The sequence below is a fragment of the Sceloporus undulatus genome, chromosome 11 (genome assembly GCF_019175285.1).
Source record: "Sceloporus undulatus isolate JIND9_A2432 ecotype Alabama chromosome 11, SceUnd_v1.1, whole genome shotgun sequence".
NCBI lineage: Eukaryota > Metazoa > Chordata > Lepidosauria > Squamata > Phrynosomatidae > Sceloporus > Sceloporus undulatus.
In genome coordinates, this window is record NC_056532.1 from 7,370,435 (window position 1) to 7,394,334 (window position 23,900).

The 23,900-nt window shown below is 47.9% G+C and overlaps 2 protein-coding genes across 2 annotated transcripts in view; one reads left to right on the forward strand and one right to left on the reverse strand.

Annotated features, from left to right (window-relative positions):
• Positions 1–23,900, reverse strand: part of SHPK (sedoheptulokinase) — a 938,822-nt gene that overhangs the window by 306,893 nt on the left and 608,029 nt on the right. The window lies entirely within an intron of this gene.
• NXN (nucleoredoxin) overlaps positions 1–23,900 on the forward strand; it is a 37,823-nt gene that overhangs the window by 872 nt on the left and 13,051 nt on the right. The window lies entirely within an intron of this gene.

The following is a 23,900-nucleotide window of genomic DNA, read 5'->3' on the forward strand; positions in this document are numbered from 1 at the left end:
ATTATTATTATTATTATTATTATTATTATTATTATTATTATTATTATTATTATTATTATTATCATTTATATCCCATTCTTGCCAGAGATGAGACATGATTATTATGAGTCTGTGACTTTTGTGGACCTTCCAGAGGCCTGTTTTGTTGGGACGACCAAAACGCACATAACAACATGTCGCAACATGTACATCTTTCAAGCTTGAAGCGCCTCTGGCTTCTCCATCAGGCAAAGCGATGGGTTTAGGCCCGAAACACACACACAATAATCCAGTTTGAGACCGCTTTAACTGCTAGGCAATACTGGGAATTGCAGTTTATTATGGCACCAGAGCTCTCTCTCTGACAGAGAAGGCTCAATGCCTCACAAAGCTACACTTCCCAGGATTCCCTAGCATTGAGTTAAAGCGGTCTCAAACCGGGTTATTCCTGCAGTGCATTTTGGACCTTAGTGGGCTTTTTAAAGGGATGCTCAGAGGCTTTCCCCCTTGAAACAGGTTCAAATTCGTGACTCAAAAGCATCCATTTGGAAAAAGGAGAGCGAAGACCCAAGCGGAGCCTTTCCTTTTTGGTGCCTGTAGTTAGGTTTCAGTGGAATCAATGGGGCCGACCCATTTTAAACCCTTCACATCCAGGCTTTATGTTGCTCCAAAGCTTGTGGAAAGTCGACATTTGTATTAGAAGACAAATGGCAAACCTCCTCTGAACAAACCTTGCCAGCAAAACCCCATGATTGAGTTAAGTTCACCTTAACTAAAAAACACAACACACCCCATAGACTTGCGTGCCACTTTTGTGTTGTCAAGCGCGGTGTCTCCAAACCGGGACGGTTACATTTTGGCTTTAATAGACGTATATCCTGCTTGTTTTTCGGCAACTGACGCATGTTGTCGTTTTTAGAAACTGCGACGGGTGTTTATATCTCTCAAACGCACTCATATCCCATCGTTTCCGGGTCCAAAACATACAACTTCCATAAACTGTGATGGATATATTTCTATCCTTAACAGATTCAGGTGTTCTAGAAATTGCAATGGGTGAGTTAATATTTCTTCGATGCAGAGTTCATAAAACCTATCCAGGGATAGGAGGCATCTATATTGACCATCTACAAAGAACAATAACATCCAGCATCCACAAAACTGTGCTCTCTTAATGGGGACAACCAAAAGGCACAAATGTAAAGAGCGTATTACCTATTTGTACTATCGCTCTGCAATACTTATATCCTGCTTTTTGAAAGGGTCCACAATGGCTTTGCAGCATCTTGAAACCACAATAGATAAGGCTGCAGTTTGTGTGCCTTTGAATGCAAAAGGTGCATCGTGTCGAGATTTTTGCTTTGAAGGTAATAGGTCTTCCAGGTGTAAATGGCGATTTAGGAAGTACTCTAATCTAGGGCGATCCACCCCAAAATCCCGAACCCAGCCAAACCACAAAGAGGACGCTTCAAAATGAGGGTCTGGTCCTTTCCTTTTCCATCGGGGTGTGGCTCTCCGAATAATGTGGCTTTTTAAAGTCGGCACGAGGCCTACGGAAATATCCCTTCGTTCCCCAGACAGATTAATCCAGATTAAACTCCTCTTTGGAGTCTACTTTTAATAACAGTAATAATAAAAAAGGGAGATGAGAGCGGCTGGGTTGAAATCCGATTTCAAGACAAGATGGCAGGCGGATGTCTCTTCCTCCTTCTCCCCTAATATTTCGCCTTTCCTTGCTCCGTTATCCCTTCCTTTATCTTATTCATTGATTATTTGCTTAATGGGTTTATTAGCGTCTTACTCTTTGCCTTGTTGGAAGGTGTATAGGAGGGATAACCTTCCGCTATGGTTCTCCATTGCTAAAACGTCATCTTATTTATTCATTATTGGTGTAATGGATTTATTAGCGTCTTTATTGCCGTATTGTGGGATAACCTTCTGCTGCCGGTTCTCCTTTTAACACAGGTTGCCTTTGTGCGTTTCTCTCCACAATCCAGCCAGGCCTGGATGCGACAAAAAGGGGCTTTTGTGAGGCATGCATGAAATCCGTACCATATACATGTATACTTAGAAATCCCATGCAACCTGTCACCCTTCTCTCCCTTCAGATATCTTCCGTCCGTGACCTTTTCTTTCTTGAAAGACCTTTCCCTGGCAATCCGAGCTTTCACGTCGTGTCTTCCAGGGATGTCATTTCCATCGAATATCTTGGCGGTGTGATGTTTTTGGAGGCGGCGTGGCGGTTCAGAAATAGGCAGCATGCCTGAGAAATGCACGGTGCCATTATTATTGCTTGCTCATGTCTAGAAATCTTGGTCCAAAAATGGACCCCAAAAAATTGGGCCAACTTATCCGGGGATCAATGCAAGCACTGTACTTTGTTACATACTCTATATATATATATATATATATATATATATATATATATATATATATGAGTTAATGTACAGTACTTTCACCATCCTTTGAAGAGTGAAATCTGTCCTGGAAAGCACTGACCCTCCTCTACTTTCTCATCCATCCAGTCTTTAGTGTGAACACTATGTTTGCTGGGATTTTGTAAGCTGTTTGGCATTTGGCAATACACACACACACACACACACACAGCCAAGTCCTTTCCAGGCAAGCATTCTCTGAAGATGCCAAAGCCACAGATGCTGGCGAAACGTCAGGGAGAAAGTCTTCTAGAACATGGCCACAGAGCCCCGAAAACCCCACAACAAACTATGGACGCCGGCCATGAAAGCCTTCGACTATTTGGCGTTGTTTCCCTTTGCTTTGTCCTTTAGATCCTTGGTTAGATGCCTCTAAGTTTGACCTTCGACTCATCCAAAGATGGATGGAAGATGGATGGAAGGGTGGCTTGGTGACTCTTGATGGACAGATGACTTGGAGGTCTCTCATTCATAGGGTCACCATAAGTCAGAGTCATTTTGGCAGCACCAATTTGGGAAAATGTCCCAAGAATCCTTTCTCTTTTCCCAAAGTCAATGCTCTAGGTAACTTTAAGTATTGCATGCGGTGGCGCCTCCCTTTCCATAGTGGCACCTGAGACCCTCCTGTGAGCAGAATGGCTTTGAAAGACAACATGGATTTCCAAGATCGGACTGGAGCGCGCGTCTCTGGGTCCGTTCTGAGATTGGCGGAAGCGGCAAAGGACGGTGCTTTTTAGATGAAATGGGATGATAATCTCTTCTGAAAGCCATCGAGTGCCTGAACATGGCACCCTGCTGAGCCTTACCATTTTTATGCTTTCTTCTCCTTCTTCTTTTCCGGCGCGCGCTTGCACTTGAGCGTTGGGACAAGAGTGGAAGACAGACGGAGTGGCTTTTCCAGGCCGGCTGAACCCTCCGCAAGGAGATAAACCTCATGCTGGCCTGGGGATCTCCATCCCCGTTTTGGAATGTGTGGCTTAAAGTATCAGGGTTTGCACTGGAAATGCCTGTTCTGCTTTGATGGTACATATGTCTTTTTCAAGGCTGGGTGAAACCGAAACAAGGACGGTTGGGAAAGTTGGTCGCAGAAGTGGCTTGTGGTAAGGCAGGTGCCAAGGGATGCCACCAACACCGTGGGGCAGTTTTTGTGACCTCTCTCAAAGAAAGAAACGGGTCTGAAATAGCCGAAAACACGAACCGGCAAAGACCCTTGAAGCAGGCATGTGCAGAATTGCAAGAATGGAAGGAGCGCATGATAGGCTGGGGAAATAGTTGTGGTTTCTCCTTCACATTTCCAAGAGCTGCCTTTGAGAGGTAGGTCTTTGGGGACTTTCCTCGCTTTGTGTACACAAGGAGGTGTTTCTGTCTGCGTTCCTTCGGAAAGGAGAGATGAATTGTAGTTTTGTGGGACATGTAGCCTTCTCTGCCAGTGTGCTCTGGTGCCACAATAAACTACAATTCCCAGGGTTCCCTAGGGCAGTTATAGTGGTCTCAAATTGGATCGTTTCTGCAGCATGGTTTTGGACCACAGCCACTTTTACCAAGTCAAGTAAGTTTGGAAAGACTTGTGGCTAGGATACTGGCTGGTCCATGTCGAAGCCAGTGAAAAGATGGGGTGACCTACCTCGCAGGGTTGTTGTGCGCATGAGCTGGGCAGGACAATCCTGTCTGCCACCTTGAAAAGAAAAGATTGGAGAGACATTTGAACAGTACATGCATAAGTTGCGCAGGTTTTATTAAAAGAAAGAGAGAGATGCTGACCTTCCCAAAGAGGTTAAAGGGGATCCGTCTGGTCCAGCATGGGTCCCTTCCTGGTAGATGGTTGCTAGGCGACTGTTGCCCTCGGCTAGTTGCTAGGCGACGGCAGCATCCTTTCTCCTTCCAAGGTGCTTGCCCCAAGTTGCCTCTTTGTGCGTCTGTATCAGAAGGTAACCCTATCTAAGCTCTATCCAAATCAACGCATCGAAAAGGCAGCATAGATTCTTTGTTGTTGGACCTAGAAAAGTTGCCTGTTGCTTGAGGATCCAGACCCATAGGTTGGGTTTTTGCACTCATCCAGATGTTGCACAGATGTGGCTTTGCTTAGCGCGAAACGGAAAGGCGATTCAAAAGATTGTAGGGCCATGGGCCTCCCTTATTGTTCCCATAATCTCAAACGCTCCAAAACTGGCTGAGATAGTGACACCTGTGCTTTCTGCAAACTTTGCTCCGGGATTAAAAGTGTGGTACGAAATTACCCTCTGGCAATGTGCATAAAGCGGGTATAAAACATACCTGAATTTCAGATTTAGAGTTGGTGCCCATCTCCCAGGTAGCGCTTACTTGCGTATTCAAAATCTGACCCCAAGCATTTTGGATCAGGGGTTTCAACCTGGATTATTATTAAGCGGCGTATCCCATGTAATCTCAGGTACGCGGCATACATCCATCCCACTTCATGCCAACCCTGTGAGGTAGGCAGGGGGTTGGCAATAGTAGACTTGGGGAACGCAAACTCTGCAAATAGAAAAGATGTTGGTGTGGATAACTGTCAGTCAGTCTCTCACTTTTGTCAATGCTGACGTTTTTGGACTGAAGGGGCATTTTCATTGGGAGGGGACAGGATTCCAGTCGGGGGCAATGCCTTCATTTTGACCCCCCCGATAACTACATTCCCAGTATTCGTTCCCTCCCACTTTGATCCAAAGAAACCCCAACCGTCTCTCCTCACCGCGAGGCAAAGACATTCCAGCGGGTTTGCCCTAACACGAGGCGGAGGATTAACATTCTTGCGCAGCTCAGCATGGAACCGTCTTTAACTCACATTAGATATTCACGTCTCTTTTTTGCGTGTGGACGAAATCTGAGGTTTGCCCTCCAGGAAGGAGTACAGTCTCCCTTACTTTTGGCAAGCCAGGTATTGGAGTCCCCTTTCCTGCGTCCTGTATGTGCGTGTTTGCGCCCTTCTTATCCGAAGATCCTGTCGTTCAACCTCCAAGGTGTTTCTGACTTACGCCAACTCTGCGGTGACCCTCCATGGGTTTTCTGTGGCTGAGAGTCTGTGACTTGTCCCAGGTCACTCGGTGGGTTCCCATGGCCAAGCAAGGATTTGAACCCTGATCTCCAAGTCGTAGCCCAATGCTCAAACCACAACCCCAGACTGGTTTGGTTATTATTGTACTTGGAGAGCCGGATGAGGAATTGGTCGATCCACGTTCAAGTCTGAGTCATGAAACTCAGGCCTGTCTGTAACAGGCCTCAGTTGACCGACGGCTCTCCCTCCCTCTTCCTCCCCTCCTGGTCTACATCACAGCGTTGTTGTTCTCTTGGACGCTAAGCAGGGCGTCTCTGGTTAGTACTCGGATGGGAGACCACCTACAAAACACCTGGTTCTGCAGGCTACATTTTGCAGAGGAAGGAAACCGACAAAGCCACCTCTGAGGATCCCTTGCCCTGGACGATTCTAACTTCAGGAAGAGATCCACGCAAGGAAAGGTGGGTTAGAAAGGTGCTCGAATGCGAGAAGCTTAGAAAGGGCCGCTTGAGACGAACCAAACAACTTTGTGAATGCGCACGCTTGCTTTTCTGCTCCCTCCTTGAATGAATTGTGCCAGTGTCTTAAACGTTGGGGGTGGGCAAGGAAGGAAGGCTGGCGAAGGTAACATTCCTCAACTTGGAGGGTGAGTTATTTTTGTGCGTTCACATCTGGCTGAAATCTGGCGGGTCGGCGGTCAGCCCAGATGCGTCTCCTCCTGTTGCGCATGGGAGGTTGTTCCGTAAAAAACGCACCCGGCGGCTTTCTTGTGGCGATGGCCGGCCTTGTAAGGAGATCTGTGCCCACGTCTGGTCTCCTCCCTGCCGTCTTCAAAGCCCTTTCCATTGCAGAGATGGAAAGAATACCCTCTTAAATTTTTGCATCTCAGATTTTGAAACGACAACAGCAGCAGCAACAGAGACCAGCTGTGATTCTGCGGAGAAAATGCGCACGCTTTCCCTGCACAGAGAATACGGTTTTCTTAATATTTGTGTGTATTTGTGTGTGTGCAGGAAAACTCCCTCTGTGTGTGTTTTCTGTCCCGAACAAACTCCACTCTCCAGCCTTTGGGTACTTTTTTGGCACGCATAAGGACCGATGTTTAGGAAAAGCAATGTAGTTGTGCCCACAAAAGGTAAAGTGCTTCCAAGCCTAATGTGTTCAGGGCGGCCTGGTGGCGAAAATCCAAACATGAATGTGGGAAGCTTCCCTCTCCATGTATCCTGAGGAAGCTGCATAAGAGCCAAATCCTTTTTCTAACCGCTTCCGTGTTTTGTTTCCTACGAAACTGCGTTTGAGCTGCTTTTTCGCCTTCTCTGACAGAGTACTCTGGTGCCACAGCAAACTCCAGATCCCAGGGATCCGTAGGATGGAGCCATGGCAGTTAAAGCAGTGTCAAACCGCATTGTTTCCGCAGGGCAGAAGGACTGGTGCCTCAAGAGTGCTCTGTCTCCGGATGTCTCCTTCATCCTTACAACAGTCCTGTGAAGCACTCTGTTCAAAGTCAGTCGCCGGACACGCAAACGCACACCCCTTGCTCTAACCACTATACCACACGGCCTCGGCTTCCTGATTCGCGACTTGGAAGTCCCTTCGCAACGTGTGCGAAAACAGCACACGTCCCATTTTGCTCTTTCTTTAAAAGCAGCGGTGGAAACACTGAAAGTTTCCTTTGCAATCCAGTGTCATTTGGAGAGGCTTGTGGCATCTGTGGCATTTTTGAACCGTGATTTGCTTGTCTTCTTACCAGGGATTTATGACCTGAGTTTGCGCATAACCCGCTTTTCAAGCCGACAACATACTTCTCCTTTCCTGGCTTTTTCAAGGGAAAATAGTGGGTTGCGATGAAGGTATTTTTTCTTTATAAGGTTTAAGATTCCCAAAGTCTTCCCCCCGGCTATATTTTGCGTCCTTGCCGTCGAGATGCTGCCTAGCACATAGGATTTCACATTGCTGTGTGTTTCACATTTGTCTCTCTGTGTGTGTTTAAACAAAGTCTCTGTGTAGGGAAACCGGGGTATGGTTTGAATCTGCCCCTAAACTGAAAAGAGATTGCATTGAGACTCGCTTGGGTCAAAAAACTCTCCCCTTTGCGCTGCCCAATCCGAGGCGGCTGGCGACTTGAGCCAATGAATACCAGATGGTTCCTCGAACGCCGGGTTTATTTGGCGGAGGTTTAATAAAAATGGAGTCCGGGGGGGGGGCATTGTTGTGATACAACTCCAGGTGCGGTTGGTAAGCTTTGTTCGGAGGGGTTAAGGCCGAGAGAGAGCGACTTGCCCATGGTTAACTGGTAGGTTTCCGTGGCTTAGCAGGGATTCGAACTCTGGTCTCCTGGAATCTAGCCCAACACTCGGACCGCCCTGACTCTCCAAAATGTATTTTAGGGTCTTCTTTCCAGGGTTTCTTCAGCGGCGGTTTGCCATGGCTTTCCTCTAAGGCTGAGAGAGGATGACTTGCCCATGGTTAACTAACAGGTTTCCGTGGCTGTGCAGAGATTTGAACCCTGGTCTTCCAGTTCCCTAGTAAACCATGTTCACCCTCAGTTTCTACTCTAGGTAGTGGGAATATGAAGACCAGCATCATTCAGATGGGAAGTTGAAGGCTTTCATGGCCGGCATCCATAGCTGTTGTTGGCCACAACAACAACCACAACCACCACCACCTTTATTTATGGAGCCCTTTCCACCAAAGCGCAGAACACCAAATCTATAAAGTCAGGGACAAAGCAATAAAACCCCACACTGTAATAGGATAGAATAATATAGTAATATCCTGAAACGAAACCCTCATACAATCGGGGACAAAGCAAGAAAACGCAACACTATACAATGCTAAAGTACTAAAACGATATAGTGATACCCTGAAACAAAATCCTCATCCTTTCAACTTCATTCAATTTGGTCCTTATCCTAACTTCATTATATTAAGCCTAAGTCGGTTCATTTTCGTTCCCCATTCCTTTTTCCTCTTGTCTCATGCCTTTTCTCTCTCTCCGGAATATAAGCCTGAGGTTATGGTCTAATGCATCTTTCTTTTTGTTGGTACTATGACCTTCTTAGAGCCTTTCCTGCCATACAGCAATGTTGTTGTTGTTGTGTGCCTTCAAGTCATTTCCAGCTTGACTCCAAGACGAATCGCGGGAGGCTTTCTCGGCACGGTTTGTTCGGAAGGGGCTAGTTGTTGCCATCCTGAGGCTGAGAGTGTGTGACGTGCCGGAGGTATTATTTCTATGGTATAAGTCAGTGATGGTGAACCTTTTGCAGACGGAGTGGCCAAACTGCAACCCAAACCCCACTTATTTATTGCAAAGTGCCATGTCCCTCTGGCTTTCTAGTATTGAACTCTGTGCTGAGGCGACAGCATGCATGCCCATGAGTGCCACCTCTGGCACGAGTGCCATAGGTTCGCCACCACTGGTATGGGTGCACCCTTCAGGTCTTCCATCGGCTTGCTCCAGCGACTCCACAGACTACAAATCCCAGGATTTGTCCATTGAACTATCAATTCCTAATGCGGATGAATTGAGCTTTCCATAATAGTCCCAGGAGGATGATTCTGAGGCAGTGGATCTGTCTGTGCCTCAAACACACACACACACACAACTAGGACTTTGGCTCATCCAGCCAAACCTATTAGAAAGCTTGCAACTAGCAAAAGCGAATGTTTCTTTGTTAAATTGGAGGGTGTGGGGGGGAAAGGGCCCTGTAATTCACATCTGGAACCGGTTACCGCATGGTGTAATGGGGTCCTGTATCTCGGGTGGCTTTTTAAAAGGAGATTAGAAAGATTTGCAGAAGACACATAAATCTATCCGCTGCTGTTTGGTCGGGATGTTAATTTGTTGTCGTTTATTTCTTCGTCTGAAGGATTTATGTAGTCCGTCCTTCGGGTTTCGGAGGCTCTCGGAGCAAGGTACGCGTCCGTTTTTAAGAAGGAGACAAGACGGCGGCTGTTTTTCAGCCTCGTCTTCTAAAGGAGGCATAGCATGAAAGGAAAGGGGGATGAGGAGGGAAGAGGAAAAATGAATGAATCCTCCCTGTTGATGCTGCTTACCAGCCACGCATAGAAAAGAGGTATTAGAAAGTGGGGTGAATGTATTGAAAGTAACCCAAGGATGGTGCAGAGGGATGAAGGGAGAGCCAGGGATGACGCGGTGGAATAATAGATATCAAGATACTATGTTCATTAAAGGCAGCGGAGCAGGGATGATTAAGAAAGCACATGGTTGCATTTAGGGCCGTAATGGGGATATCTGGTGCGCCTGGCCCAGCCGCAACATAACCGACTGGCTGCCTCTTGCTTGGCCTTTCTAAGGAGAAATGTAATGTCGGATTTTGCAAATCGCTTTGACGCAGGCGCTGCTGCTGATTTATTCCTAGGTGCAATTAAAAATGGTTTGGAGAAAGACACATAGCCCTTATTTTCACAGAGACGTTAAACTCATGTCTGGCTTCCTCTTCTTCTTCTTCATCATCATCATTGCATTGTCATCATCATCTTGCCTCCCATCTACTTTCACAACAATCTCCTTCTCATTACAGGTTGAGTCTCCCTGATCCGGAATCCTAACATGGTCCACATGGGCGGCTGCGATAGTGACACCTTTGCTTTCTGATGCTTTAATGCGCACAGGCTTTGGTTCGTGCACAGAGTTATTCAGCGTATCATGTATAAAACTACCTTCAAGCTGCATGTATAAGGTGCACATTTTGTGTTTAGGCTCGTGTCCCGTCTTCCGAAATCCGAAACGTTTCTAGTCCCAAGCATTTCGGATAAGGGAGGCTCAACCTCAGAGAATTGCAAGGTTCCCGGGATCATGTATCGTTTTGGGTCGTGTGAAAAGGCCTAGTTTCGAGGCGTCGACTTTACGCTTCCGAAAGGGGAGTTTGCTTTTGAATGCTGAGTGCTGGAGACCGAACGTGGGTTTCCTGCAAGTCATTCTCCCCCTCCTCAGCTCATCCCTTGGCTTGCTTTCCGTGGCTACATCTCCATACATGGAAGCGCCACTGCCCCGGCCGGAGGGGGAAGAGGCTGGCTTGCCGTCGCCAAAGGCCTGCCTTTTCTCCCCCAAGCTCAGCTGACGCAGCAACGTTGAGGCAGATGGCTTTGGTTTCTCTTCAATAATACAGCCTAAAAGCAAACGCAGAGGAGTCTGCCACTAAGCAAGGGGAGCGGAGAAAAGAGAGGATCGTTTTACAGAACGGCCAGATCCGGGACAGCTGAGAGGTTTATAACTTGTATTCCCGAAAAATGCCCAACCTTTCCCCATTATTATTCTGCCCCACCTTATGCTATATATGTATATTTGCCCCTTCTGAGTAGGACCCCAAATCCCTGCCTGCACCCCAGTTTCTTTGCTCACTCTGCCTGCAAAATTACAAACGCACAGAGTGAAAAGCATGCAGAACGTTGTGGCTATAACAGCATTAAGCTATCAACCAAGAGTCATTGCGATGTAGTGGTTTGAGCGTTGGACTCTGGAGACTCAGCCATGGAAACCCACCTTAGGCAAATCACACTCTCAGCCCCAGAGGAAAGCAAGAAAACCCCATAATAGGTTCACCATAGGGCAGTGATGGTGAACCTTTTCGAGGCCGAGTGCCCAAACTGCAACCCAAAACTCACTTATTTATTGCAAAGTGCCATGTCCCTCTGGCTTTCTAGTAACAAACTCTGGCAAACTCTGTGCTGGGGCAACGGCACATGTGCCCACAGAGAGGGCTCTGAGTGCCACCTCTGGCACGCGTGCCATAGGTTCGCCATCACTGCCATAGGGTTTAAGTTGGAGACTACATGAAGGCACACAACAGTACTGTAGTGCAAAAGAAGCAAGTTCTCTCTGTAGGCTCTTTCTCACAATGCACAGTTGCAGCACTTTGCTCCTCCATGGGCTGCATCCCATGGAACCCTGGGATGTGTAGTTTGAGGAACTCCCTCGCAGAGTTCAAAACGCCTCCCAAATCTACACCTCCCAGGCTACCGTAAGACAAAGCCGTGGCAGTCGCAATGGGACAAAATACTGTTGTTGTGTAGTGTCAAAGAGACCTTAAAAAGAAACAATTCACTAATCCACTGTCTGAGTGCCAGATGTGGGGTTGTGCGCTCCTCCTGCGCCCCAATAAAACGGACGGCTTTTGCCTTATTGGGTAAGGAATGGAGCCTGGCAGAAAACAGCATTGTCCTGAAGCCCCCTTGAGCTTCTCTTGCTGTGACTCATCTCCGTTTTGTGTTGTTTTATTACTCCACAAAGGAAACGGCCATCTATAAAGATAAGAAGCCACATGGCAAATGGTTAGCGGGGACTGTAACACAATCACAATGCTATGGCTATTGCAGATTATTACAGTTTCTTTTTCCTAATCCAAGCCTGTAAATCCTCTTTGTTGTCAGTGGAACAAACTCCCTCGGAGTGTAGTGGAGTCTCTTTCCTTAGAGGTCTTCAAACAGAGGCTGGATGGCTATCTGTCGGGGATGTTTGATTGTGATTTCCTGCATGGCAGAATGGGGTTGGACTGGATGACCCTTGGAGTCTCTTCCAACTCTACAATTCTTTGACTCTATGGCCTTTCTTCAGAGGGGGTTTGCCAGCCATCCTCTGAGGCTCACCCAATGGGTTTCTATGGCTAAGTGCGGAGTCAAACCCTGGTCTCCCAAGTCCTAGTACTTAGCTTTGCGGTGGTGCGTCTTTACTCAAGTTTCCCAAACAGGCTTATACAAAAATGAACGAAAACAACCGAACAAGCCAAATGACAGAAGTGGACTATTGCAGATTGTGCAAATGCTGCCATACAAATGGATACGGAGCGAGCAAAGACCCAGGGAGAAAACCGGGGCCGCCTTCTGATGGAAGGAAAGAGATGGAATTTGCAGCCGAAAGGGCAAAAAGCAGCTTCTAATGGGTATTTCTGTTTCAATTTCACCTTTATATATATATTTTAAAGGTCCACCTAAATCCTACAAGCTCGGTTACTCCCGCAACATCTGTTTTGGTCAAGAAGAAACCCAACCTTGCACCGGTGGTGGAGGGGGAGATTAACCGCCAGGCCCCGAGAATGTGGATTATCTGGAACCAAAGCCTTTGTCGCGGCTTAGAGCCCTATTAAAGGACTCAGCACCCTGTCGGAGGGAGCTTGGCCGGCCTCCCCAGGGCCGGCATCCCGGCCAAAGCAAACATCTGGTGCCAAAACGGGGAGATTTTGTTACTCCTGCTTAACAAGGCCGAGGCTCTCGGAAGATAAGAGGCTGCGTGGTTTTCTGCCCTGAACATTTTTCGCTCCCCCGCGACAGACTTGAAACCGTTCTTTGTCTGGGGTCAGGAAATAGGAATCACATGGAGGTCTAGGGAGGCCTAGGCGCCCTAAAGTAAGAGGGTAAGAGAGACAACAAAATGTAGTGGGTTCAGCATTGGACTGCGACTCTGGAGACCAGGGTTCAGATCCTTGCTCATTGCACGACTTTGGGCAACGCACACACTCTCAGCCTCAGGATGGCAGATGCAGTGGCAAAGAAGAAGAAACCTGTCGAGAAAGTCCCATGTTAGGTTTGCCTTTTGGTCGCCATAAGTCAGAAGTGACTTGGAGACACACAACAACAGCAACGCAGGATTGCTTCACACAGATGCAAAGGGTTTTACAGTTGTGTTTTACGGTGTGGTGTAGTGCAGGGGTGAGTAACTGTCAGGGGCTAGTGGGCCATGCTGGCCGCTCAAACCCTTTAACCTTTAAACAGAGGCTGGATGGCCATCTGTCGGGGATGCTTTGATTGAGAGTTCCTGCATGGCAGGAGGCTGGACTGGATGGTCCTTGGGGTCTCTTCCAACTCTACAATTCTATAGCCTGTTACAGACTGCCAAAATAAAGCTGCTTTGGGTCTCTTTGGAGGTATGCTATTTAAATGACGCATGGGTCCCAAGAGTCCGGAGGTCGCGCCAAAGCCACACTCCATTCCTAAGCACTGGAGGGCAGCTTTGGTGCAGCTTCCGGATTCTTAGGATGCATGCATCATTTAAACAGCATACCTCCAAAGAGACCTGAACCAGCTTTATTTTGGCAGTCTGTAACAGGCCTATGAAACCCTGGTCTCTCTCAAGGGATCTTGGAGGACTGCGTCTCCTGGACAAAATGGAAGACCTCTAGAGAGTATTGTGGGATATTTGGGGAGGGGGCTTCCATTTTGTCCATTAAACTAGAGTCTAGAGATTTTGGCGGGGCCGTTTCGCACACCTTTAGGCCTTTTTAGGTCTCTTACCATTGGCAGTATTATCAGGGGCTGATGGGAGCTGCAGTCCAAAAGGTTTTGAGGACGCCGGGTTCAGGAAGGTGTGATTCACAATGTAGAAAATACTTCTAAGTATACCTGTGGGCCTCCTAAAGTCTGTTTAAAGGGCTTCGCAGTCTGTCCATTCTCGAGGCTATTTAAGCAAGCTTGACTATTATTACTATATAGTTTGTATCATATATCTGTATCGTATATCTCTGTAAGGAATGTGCAAGAAAAGTTCCATCTGCATGAGATTTCCGTAGCGTAAAGGACATGCGTCCCTACTCTGAAGTAAGTCCTGCCGGGCTCAAGGGCGCATAGTTCCACGTTGCAGGGTATATAGGATTGCACCGTTAAGTATTTCTTTAGGAAACCGAAGGAGTCGGTTCATTTTTGGTTTATTATTCCATTTAATTGAATTCCATGCACCGCTGTGCCTTGCCCATGCTCCCCCTTACTCTGTGAGGGATTGTGTTATTATTTCTCTCCTTCTCCTCTCCATCCCTAGCAGGCCTTGTCAGAGAGAAAATGGAGTGCGCCTTTGTGAAGAGCACATTCTTGTTTTGGACGGCGCTTGCGTTTCAGGCAGACAAAAGTGATATTTTTTTCCCAGGGAGGCACTGAAAAAACGCTCCTTTGCGACCATCTATGCGCAAATCAGAAAACGTGGATTTCGGGTTGGGAGTGGAACTATTTGCTGGTCGCAACAATGCATAGCGTGCCTTGGATTGTGTACCTTTCGCGGTTGTGGAGAAGAGGAAGAAAGGCCTCTCCGTGGCAAGAAATATCCTAAAATGGTTTCCCATTTCACCTGTTGTGCCACAGTTACCTCTCACACCATTTGAAGGCTCTCTTGGTTAAAAGGTTGGCGATTTGGGGGCTGCGCCACTCTGGAGATCAGGGTTCAAATCCTCACCCACTGGGTGGCCTTGGGCGAGTCGCACTCTCTCAGCTTCGGAGGGAGGCAAACCCTGAACAGATGCTGCAAAGAAAACCCCACGATTGCTTCGCTGTACGTTGGAAACAACTCGAAGGCAACACAGCGCATGGAAGAGGGCATTTCAACCGGTGTTGCTTCTCATGAGAATCAGTTCTTGCTGAAGTTATTAAAAGCACAGCAGCCCTCTCCAGCTTTCCCTCTGGCATCCTGGCTGGCGCTGGGTGTGGTGGGTGCTTTGTTGGCGAACAGATGCCATACGTGATGTTAAAATGTGCCTCCCCGCCTCCCAAAGAAGATGCGGCGGCGTTGGGACTTCATGGGACGAGGCCGGTTTTGCAAGACCGCTTTTCCCATCTGGGCGGCTGCCAAGGTGGGAAGAGAGCGTGAAGCCGTTCCCCGAGGGGCTTCCCTTCATGTTCCCGACCAGGAGCAGCCTTTTTTTACGAGCCAGGCGGAAACCTGAATCGGTTTTATGGGGCATGGGATTGTATGGGAAGTCGGGGTGGGAGCGGGACTCCTCTGGCGCACCTTGGCCCTGAGGCGCATCCAGCCCAGGAACATGTCGGTTAGCATGCCTCCCGTTGTGGGAACAGCTTGGCTGAGCAGATTTTCTTTTTGCTTTTCCTTTTTGCTGTGAAATTTGGAGCATGGATTGTGAAAATGCTTTCGTCTGGAGCTGTGTGTGCGTGTGGCAAAAAGGGCCCTTTTAGTCTTCATATCCCCCACCTTCCCAAAGGAAGAGAGGAGAGACAGCAAGGGTTAGTGGTTTGAGTGCCGGACTAACTAAGACTGTGGGAGACCAGGGTTTGAACCTCCACGGAAACAGATGGGATGAACTTGGGCAAGTCACATATTCACAGGCTGTGGCAAACCTTGCCTAGAAAACCCTGAAGCTGGAGTTGATTTGAAGGCACGCAACAGCGGCAAGAAAGAGAAGGACCGAGGCATCCTCTAAACACTGCAGCATCCCTCCAGCATCCTGAATGGGCATCCTCCTCTGCCGCCTTTGTGCATTGGTCTGCTAATGCCACTCGATGCCAGCCAGGTGTAGTATAGCGGTTAGACTTTTGGACCCAGGTTTGGGAAATCCAGGTTTGAGTCCACACAGAACCATGAGGTTTTCTGGGTGACTTTGGCTCTTGACAGAGAAAGGCTAAATAGCTCACCACACTACAGATCCCATTGCGCTGAGCTGTGGCAGGCAAAGCAGTGCAAGATAGCCATACACTGGAGGAAAAGTAGAAATGCATCTATTAAGATGATGACGATTTCAACCTGAAGAATAATTGCGGCAGAGAAGAGGGGCTCATAGAGAAAGACGGCAGGCAGCCGCTTTCCTGCGTCAATCTTTTAGCGTCGCCCTTCAAATAAATGCATCTCCTATGGATGGATGTCTTGGGACACAGAAGCATTTCTCTCCTAGCTGTGGCACATAGTTTTGGGAATGGGACTTGAGTTAAGTGCTATACGGTTGGGAGGCCATGCTAAGCATTTACATGAGATCCTTTGGCCTTGCTTATTGCCCGGGTGGCTCTTTTCTGCAACAGGAATTCTTTCCTCTTTCTTTCTTTCTTTCTTTCTTTCTTTCTGAACAGACATCTTGCTTTGTTGCTGCCTGGCCGGGAGTCTCTGCCAAGAATGCAAATAATTAGAGCAAATTAAACCCAAACCTTTCAGCCCGAGCATGTCATGCCTGTGTCTGTGGAGTGTACTGGAAACCCTCTCCGAGTGGATGGGGGCTGGCTTTGGGGGGCGAGAGAGCCAAAGAGGGCATCCGACGCACGTTGGAAACGCCTCTCGCTTGGGGCTTGGATAGCTGCGGCCATTTTGTACACACCTCAGTTGTGTGTCTTAGGGCCTGGGGGTGGGTGGCGGTTGAACATGCATGCTTACATTCATGTGGCAGAATAAAGATGGCAGAGTATGTTGGGACTGTATCACTTCACATTGCAAGCAAGGGGGGCCAGGCAGTGGTTTAGTGTTTAATCTTCTAAAAGCTGTTTTAAAAAAGGAAGTCAAGGCAATCTCTGTCCTCAAGTTGACAGTCTAAAAAGGCATGGCCCAAGTTACAAATCTGTCTTCGTGTCTATATGTGTTGTGTCTTCCTATATCTATCTATCTATCTATCTATCTATCTATCTATCTATCTATCTATCTGCCTATCTGCCTATCTATCTATCTGCCTGTCATATCTATCTGCCTGTCATATCTATCTATCTATCTATCTATCTATCTATCTATCTATCTATCTATCTATCTATCTATCTGCCTGTTGTTTCTTCCTATCTATCTATCTATCTATCTATCTGCCATCTCTTCATCTGTCTATCTATCTATCTATCTATCTATCTATCTATCTGCCATCTCTTCATCTGTCTATCTATCTATCTATCTATCTATCTATCTATCTATCTGCCATCTCTTCATCTGTCTATCTATCTATATATCTATCTATCTATCTATCTATCTGCCTGTCATCTCTTCCTACCTATCTGTCTGTCTGTCTATCCATCCCTATCTACCTACTAACCTACCATCTCTTGGATACAACTTGCTGGCATGACGATATTCCTCATCCTGCTGAAAAAGTTGCCAGGTGACAGTCCAGGGAAGAGACAAAACCCGACAAAGCTGTTTTTGACCACATACATTCATAAAAAACAGCACGACGTTTAACTTGCAGTTAACATACCCTTTAATGAGTTATGATTAATAGGTTTGTTCTTAATTGGTTACTAGCATCTTCCTGTTGCACCCGCTCTGTGGAGCTTCCCGATGCAGTGGCAGCCTGTGCCAGAATGCCACTTGCTTGGAGGCAAGAGGAAAAAGAGGGCAGCTCTTGGTCCGAACGTATACATCTCTCTTTCTCTCTTTTGCTGCCAAATTCCATTTTGGCTCTGGAAGACTCTGCCTTCCTTTCTTTAGAAGGGAGGCCAGATGGATGTGTGGTGTTTGCTGGGTGAGCCTTGGGTAAAACCTTGTTTCTTGCCCGTCCTGCCAACCCAAGGCTCTCCGTAGCCAACAACTACTGTGTCGCGCAACACGTTCTTCTCAGCAAACATGGAATACTTAAAAAATACTAATTCCAGCTTCTTCTTCATCCCCTCCTGCCATTTCCCCCTTTTGTAGGTTCTCCGCTTTCACGTTGTCATGTTGTTGGCATCCCTTGGACCAGACCCAGGCCCTCTTGGCTCCATCGTCGCGCGGAGAGAGGCCTAAGAAGGGTGGAATTTTTCCACCTTTTCCAGGTCAGCCTGACACTTTGGATTGGCTGGCTCCCAGCGCAGCCTCCGGATTGGGTGGCTGCCTGCCAGCGCGGCCTCCGGATTGGCCGCCTGCCTTATATATAAGCGTCCGAACTCTGGGGAACCATCACTCGCCAAACGTTCTGCAGTCGATGCTTCCTCTTCCTTTAAAACAATGCGTGATGCGGTATCACTCTTTACTCGGGGTCTTCTCATTTATTGCTACTTATAACACCCTTGCAAGGCTGGACAGTCCCAGTCTCTATGGCCTGTTACAGACTGCCAAAATAAAGCTGCTTGGGGTCTCTTTGGAGGTATGCTGTTTAAATGACGCATGGGTCCTAAGAGTCTGGAGGTCGCACCAAAGCCACACTCCATTCCTAAGCATTGGAGTGCAGCTTTGGTGCAGCTTCCGGATTCTTAGGACCCATGTGTCATTTAAACAGCATACCTCCAAAGAGACCGAAGCAGCTTTATTTTGGCAGTCTGTAACAGGCCTGTATGTCTCTATATGTGCCTTCATAACCCATTGAGTTATGCCAACTTCGTGAATTTGGTGGTGTTTTCTTAGGCAAGGGATGCTTGGAGGTGGATTTGTCAGTTCCTTCCTCTGAAATGAGGCCTACAGCTACATTGGTGGTCTCCCATCCAGGGACTAACCAGGGCTGGCCTTGCTTACCTTCCAAGATCAGTCAGGATCCGATGTTTCTAACATTAGAATAACTCCACGCAACATCAACCATCAATAAGAGTTCTAGGTATCTCAAGACCAGTTCCAGACTACTTGAAGGCACTGAGAATTGTTCATACCTAGAACCCTGACCAGTTCTTGTTGTATGCCTTCAACTGTTTAATCTTTTATATGCCGCCTTTCTTCTGGAGGGGGACCCAAGGCAGCTTACAAAAGACATTTCATTCCCTCCGTCCTTTTTCGTAACACCTAAGCTATATTTCCAAAGGCTCAACTGAAGTCACTGCAATGTCAGAAACTTGGGGATTGAAGGGAAATCGCCTTTGTGGGTGCAGAATTTGTATCGCCTTGGGCGCATGTGTTTGCGCATAGCTTCTCGATCCCTTGAGCACAAGCTGTGGGTGTTGCCGGTCAGTCAATTCGTCCTTTTGTGTGGCCGTGTTTTGTTCCCGGCGGTTGGTCCCTTTCTCTTGCTGGCAGGTGAGCTTGGAAACGGCTGAATAGGTTATCTTTTTTTGAGGTCTCTTTGCCTCTTTGGAGCTTCAAAGGAGAGATGGAGGGAGGCACGGAGGAACTGCTCCCATTGAGGATGAATGAAGTTGCCCTACTTTGAACTGAAGTCTTTCTTTCTCTCTCACCGCCAGATACAGGATAGGATTTTTCTTCCAGCGAAAGCAGGATTGGACGGGGATGGAGGAAGAAACAGTCGGCAACTACGTAGGTCGGCGGACCGAGAACCCTAAGGGCCAAACGTCAAAGTAGTATCAAACTGCATTAATTCTGCCGCGCAGACGCAGATGAGTCAGAGAGGGGTAAATATCTTTGGGAGGGTTTGTCGGCAACGGATCACACCTTCCAGATAAGACCAGATGGGGAGAGGATTAGAGAAGAATCCCTGTCTGAGACAACAACCATAAAGCGCTTTCTGCCTTCCTTTTTCATTAACTAAAACTATGCCCCAACCCTTGCCTTCGCTTTGGAGCTTCTCCATGTTCATATCACCCCCCAGAAGTGTTGCTTTTCCCTTGCAACACCCGCCTTGCGCAGGTTGCGATGCGAAGAAGGGAGAGCCAAAAACCAGCGTAGTGCAGAACTTAAGTTGGCGCTGAGAGAGGCTTTCTCTTATAAGCGTGGAGGGAACCCCTTCATATATAAATATATAGTCTATTTATACGCACTGCCTTTTCACGAGGCTCTTTAGGCAAGAGGTGCTAACTGCTCCTCTCCTTTTAAACATGGAGCTCTTCTAACAAACGCTGGGGAGGGGGGCTTTGGATCGGGAGCGAAGGATTGGGCTCAGATCCAGCACGCCAGACGGTGTCTGGAAGTATTCAATAGTGCGCTTGGCTCCATCCTGCCTCCCTGCTTTACGGCAAAATCAGATTGTCGAGTCTGGCAAAAGCCTCCTTGAATCCAACATGCCCTGTCTCAATTATCTTTTGGAAGAGGATGGATGTGGGGACTGGGGAGGGAGTTGTCGTTTTCGACACTCGCCTCTCCTTTCTGTGCTGCGTTGCATTTCAAAATCCCCCCCAGTTGGTTCATCTTTGGGCATGTTCATTGCAGGCTGAGGTGAATCTGAGTGGCTGTGGTTCCCCCCCCAATACATCCATCCCTTAGACCTAGATGCATGTGCGCTATGTACTTCTTCATTGGGAGCCATGGCTTTTGCTCCTTCCTTACATTTACAAGGGGAAACGGCTATTTCCTATTCCTTGTATTATCTTTGGAGATGAGTGTTCGCTTCCAAAGAGACCTCTGCTGGGCTGCTCTTGGAGAATAACCGGTGGACGAAATGGATCTTTGGGTCCAGTCCTTCCGGGCACTTTTTCATGCCCTTTATTTCCTACTGTAGAATCTCAAGAATTATGGCAAGATACCCAGTTTGGTCATAACCATGGGCGCCTTCAGTGTGCCAGCGTGAGGCTGCGACCCCAAAGGAAAGGTAGTTGCAGTGCTTGAGGCCTCGAACCATGTGTGCGTCCATGCATTCTTGCTATGCAGAAGATTTGGGAGCATTGGAAGAACCTCTTGGTTTGCCCAGAGCTTGGCAGAACGATCTGCGGTGCTTTTTCCATTCGTTAACATCGCTGATCCGGAGCGAGTGCCGAAAATGCCCCCGTCTGTCCATCCGCCGGCCTTTTCTGGGAGGACGCCCAAGTTGTGCAGTGATGTCCTCGGGGGGCCGAAGGCGAAGAGAGGGGTAGCCAAGGGTGGCAGGGAGCTGGGTATTGCTAAGGAACGGGGGTGTCCCTCTTTGTAGGCCTTGACCTGGCCTCTTGTACCCAGCCCACCACCTGCTGGGGAGCCTCTGTGTTTGGCACTGCCTCTGCCACCCGTCTTGGGCACCGCATTCCTGTTTAATTGGCTAATGCCTTCTCTGTTTACCTTGGGCTTGTTATGACAAACACGACGGATTTTTCCTGGCGCTGGCCCCACTCTCTCTTGGAGTATCCAAACAAATCACACAAGAAGGGGAAAACATAGAGCCAAGGCGCATGGAGATGGAAGGGCGCTGAGTGCCTGAGTTCATATATATTGTGGGAGGGGGGGGAGAGGTCTGTTTTGTATTTTTTGTTGTTTACTCCTGCCATGTGGCTGTCGGCTGTGATCTCTGGAAAGCTGGGAGACATGTTTTCCTCTCGACGTACACTTTCTCCTTTAGTGCGCTTGCTGTTAATGCGCCTTTTCCCTGCAGTTAAGGGGTGGAGGGAACCATGGTTCGATGGTTCTATTCTTTCCTCCCCTCAGATGGACCCGTGTCTTGTAGTTGTGATAAGATTTACAAGAGGCTTGGTGCCTCGCCAAAGTAAAATCCCAGGATTCTGTCGGATGGAGCCCTGCCAGTCAAAGTGGTGTCAAACTGCGTTATGTACGGTGTAGACGCACCCGCCTTGGAGGTTCCTGGACACTCTGCCCCCTTCTCTACTCCGTGCTTTTGTGGGTTGGCGTCTCTCCCAGTTGGCACTGGGACAGGAACGCCTGGTTAGAGGGACCTGCTTGCAACTGTTGTGACAAAGACAATTAACGGAACAGAAGTGCCTTTCCTGGCTGGCGAAGGGGTTGCGGGGTCCTCTCTTTTCAAAGGCAGAGAGGTCTGTGTACAGCTGGGCTTTCGTCCCAGAGCAGCAGGGAGTCTCTGAAAGGAAAAAAGGCCATTGATTTCAGTTTGAAAGAAACATATTTTCCTTCTCGTCGTGGGAAACCTCCCTCCCCTCCATCTTGGTTCATCTTTGGGTACAAATCGTCTCGGGATTTTCAGTTTTAATCTAGTGTGTTGGTCTGTTTGCTTTGCCTCTGCCCTGATGTTCTTGCAGAGAGTTCAAGGCTGCCTATGTGGCTGTCTCATCTCTCTTTCTCACACACACACATATCCTCACAACAACAGCCCTGCGAGGTCAGTTAGGGAGGAATGGAGCAAGTTTCACGACCAGCCATGGCTGGAGGGAACTTAGGAAGAATGAGTTTTGCCTTCACCTACGAGTTTCACGGCTAAAGGGGATTTGAACATATCTCCAAGCCAACACTGACTCCATTTGTAAAAGCACCCACCAGCGCCTATTCCTTGTGAAATCCCAGTGGGGTGACCCATTGGTTTCATGGATGGCAATAATCTTGCCCATGCAACCAGACTTGGGTGGGCGCGGGGCTCAGTTCTAGAAAAGCCCATCGCGAAAAGACCATAAATAATGCCACCATTTGCTTTTGACTTCCTTCCAAAAGGATGGCAAAGGGAGATCCTCTCCTTGGCCTCAGAGCTCCTTCAGAGCCATCCTCACTTAAAGCTGGTTGCAATTTCCACACGGGAGGCTCCTTCAGGAACTCAGCACATCTTATCTGGTGCGACGTGTATTATCTCTAGCAGGCCGAACACTGCAGTGGGATTTCATTCGGCCTGTCGTCGGCTAGCGTTCCCGACAAGGTGCCACATCTTTCCTTGACCCTTTTGTGTTTTAAAATCACTGGAGTCCAAAGATATAGGGTCTGTTAGCCTGTAGAATCGGTATGCAGAGAGATCTGGTTGCGCCTTTGAGACTTAAAGAAAGGAGTTGGCAGCATGAGCTTTCCTAGACTTAAGTCTACTCCCTGAGATGCATTTGGAAGAAGTAGACTTGAGTTTACCAAAGCTCATCCTTCCACCTTTTGCCCTGGGAAAGGCAATACTTTATCCTCTCCACACTGAGGAGTTAACAGAGCGCAAACTACTTTTGTGTTTTGATTGTGCTTTGCAGCATTTGACGTAAACCATGGACAAAAGGGGAAAGTGGGAGCTGGAGAGAGAAACCGGGACATTTAATGAAGTTGGGAATGAGAAATAAACCCAGCAACGTAGCATTTCTGGCCTTTCTCTACCCTTAAAATGGTGCACATATCTTCGGGAATCGGGATCCATGCGCCAACCACAACCATGCGCTGAATGAGGACGCTGCAGAATGCGAAGCCATTGAAACGGTTCTTGTAGCTTAGCAACCGGAAAGAAAAGAAAAACCCAGGACGGGTGGATCAACCTCGCCAAGCTTTTCTTCCGAGTTTCTTAGCAATATCAGATTAGATTTCGTTTTGTCGAGATGACTAATTCGGTGTTTAAAAAAGACGTCGCAAAATAGTCCTGTCCAATCCGGGAATGAGCCATCGCTTAACCGTTTTACCGAAATGTTTTATCGCTGGCGTTTTTGCTGGAGGAACGAAGGGTCAAAGAGAGTCACAAGCTCCCATGCCTTCTAAGTAGAAAAGAAGGCCTTTTTGTGCGTGCAAAGAGTGTGCAGAGCATAGCCTCCGACTCTCCCAATAGAAACCCCAGTTGTTCCACTTTCTCAACCACTTTTAAAAGGTCCCAGTTTCTTCTCGCACCTTCTGCCTTTATCCTCAGCTTACTTTAGTTGCCGGCAAACCAAGTTACAATTGCAAAAGTAATCTGTATTAACTCCGCAGTGGAGAGGATAAAGCAAACTATCGAGTGGCTAACTGACACCAAGTTGGTTTTGACTTATGGCAGCTTTGGCCCCATACAGACAGGCCAAAATAAAGCTGCTTCAGGTCACTTTGGAGGTATGCTGTTTCAATGATGCATGCATACTAAGAGTCCAGGAGTCGCACCAAAGCTGTGCTCTAGTCCTTAGGACTGGATCATGGCTTTGGCGCAGCTTTTGGACTCTTAAAACGCATGCATTATTGAAACAGCATACCTCCAAAGTGAGCTGAAGCAGCTTTATTTTGGCCTGTCTGTATGAGGCCTTTGTGAGCTGCTTAGGTCTTGCAAAGTCAGGCAGCCGTTGCGGCTTCCTTGGTGGAGTCTGTGCGCCAACAGCGGTCTTCCGCTTTTCCTTCTCCCTTC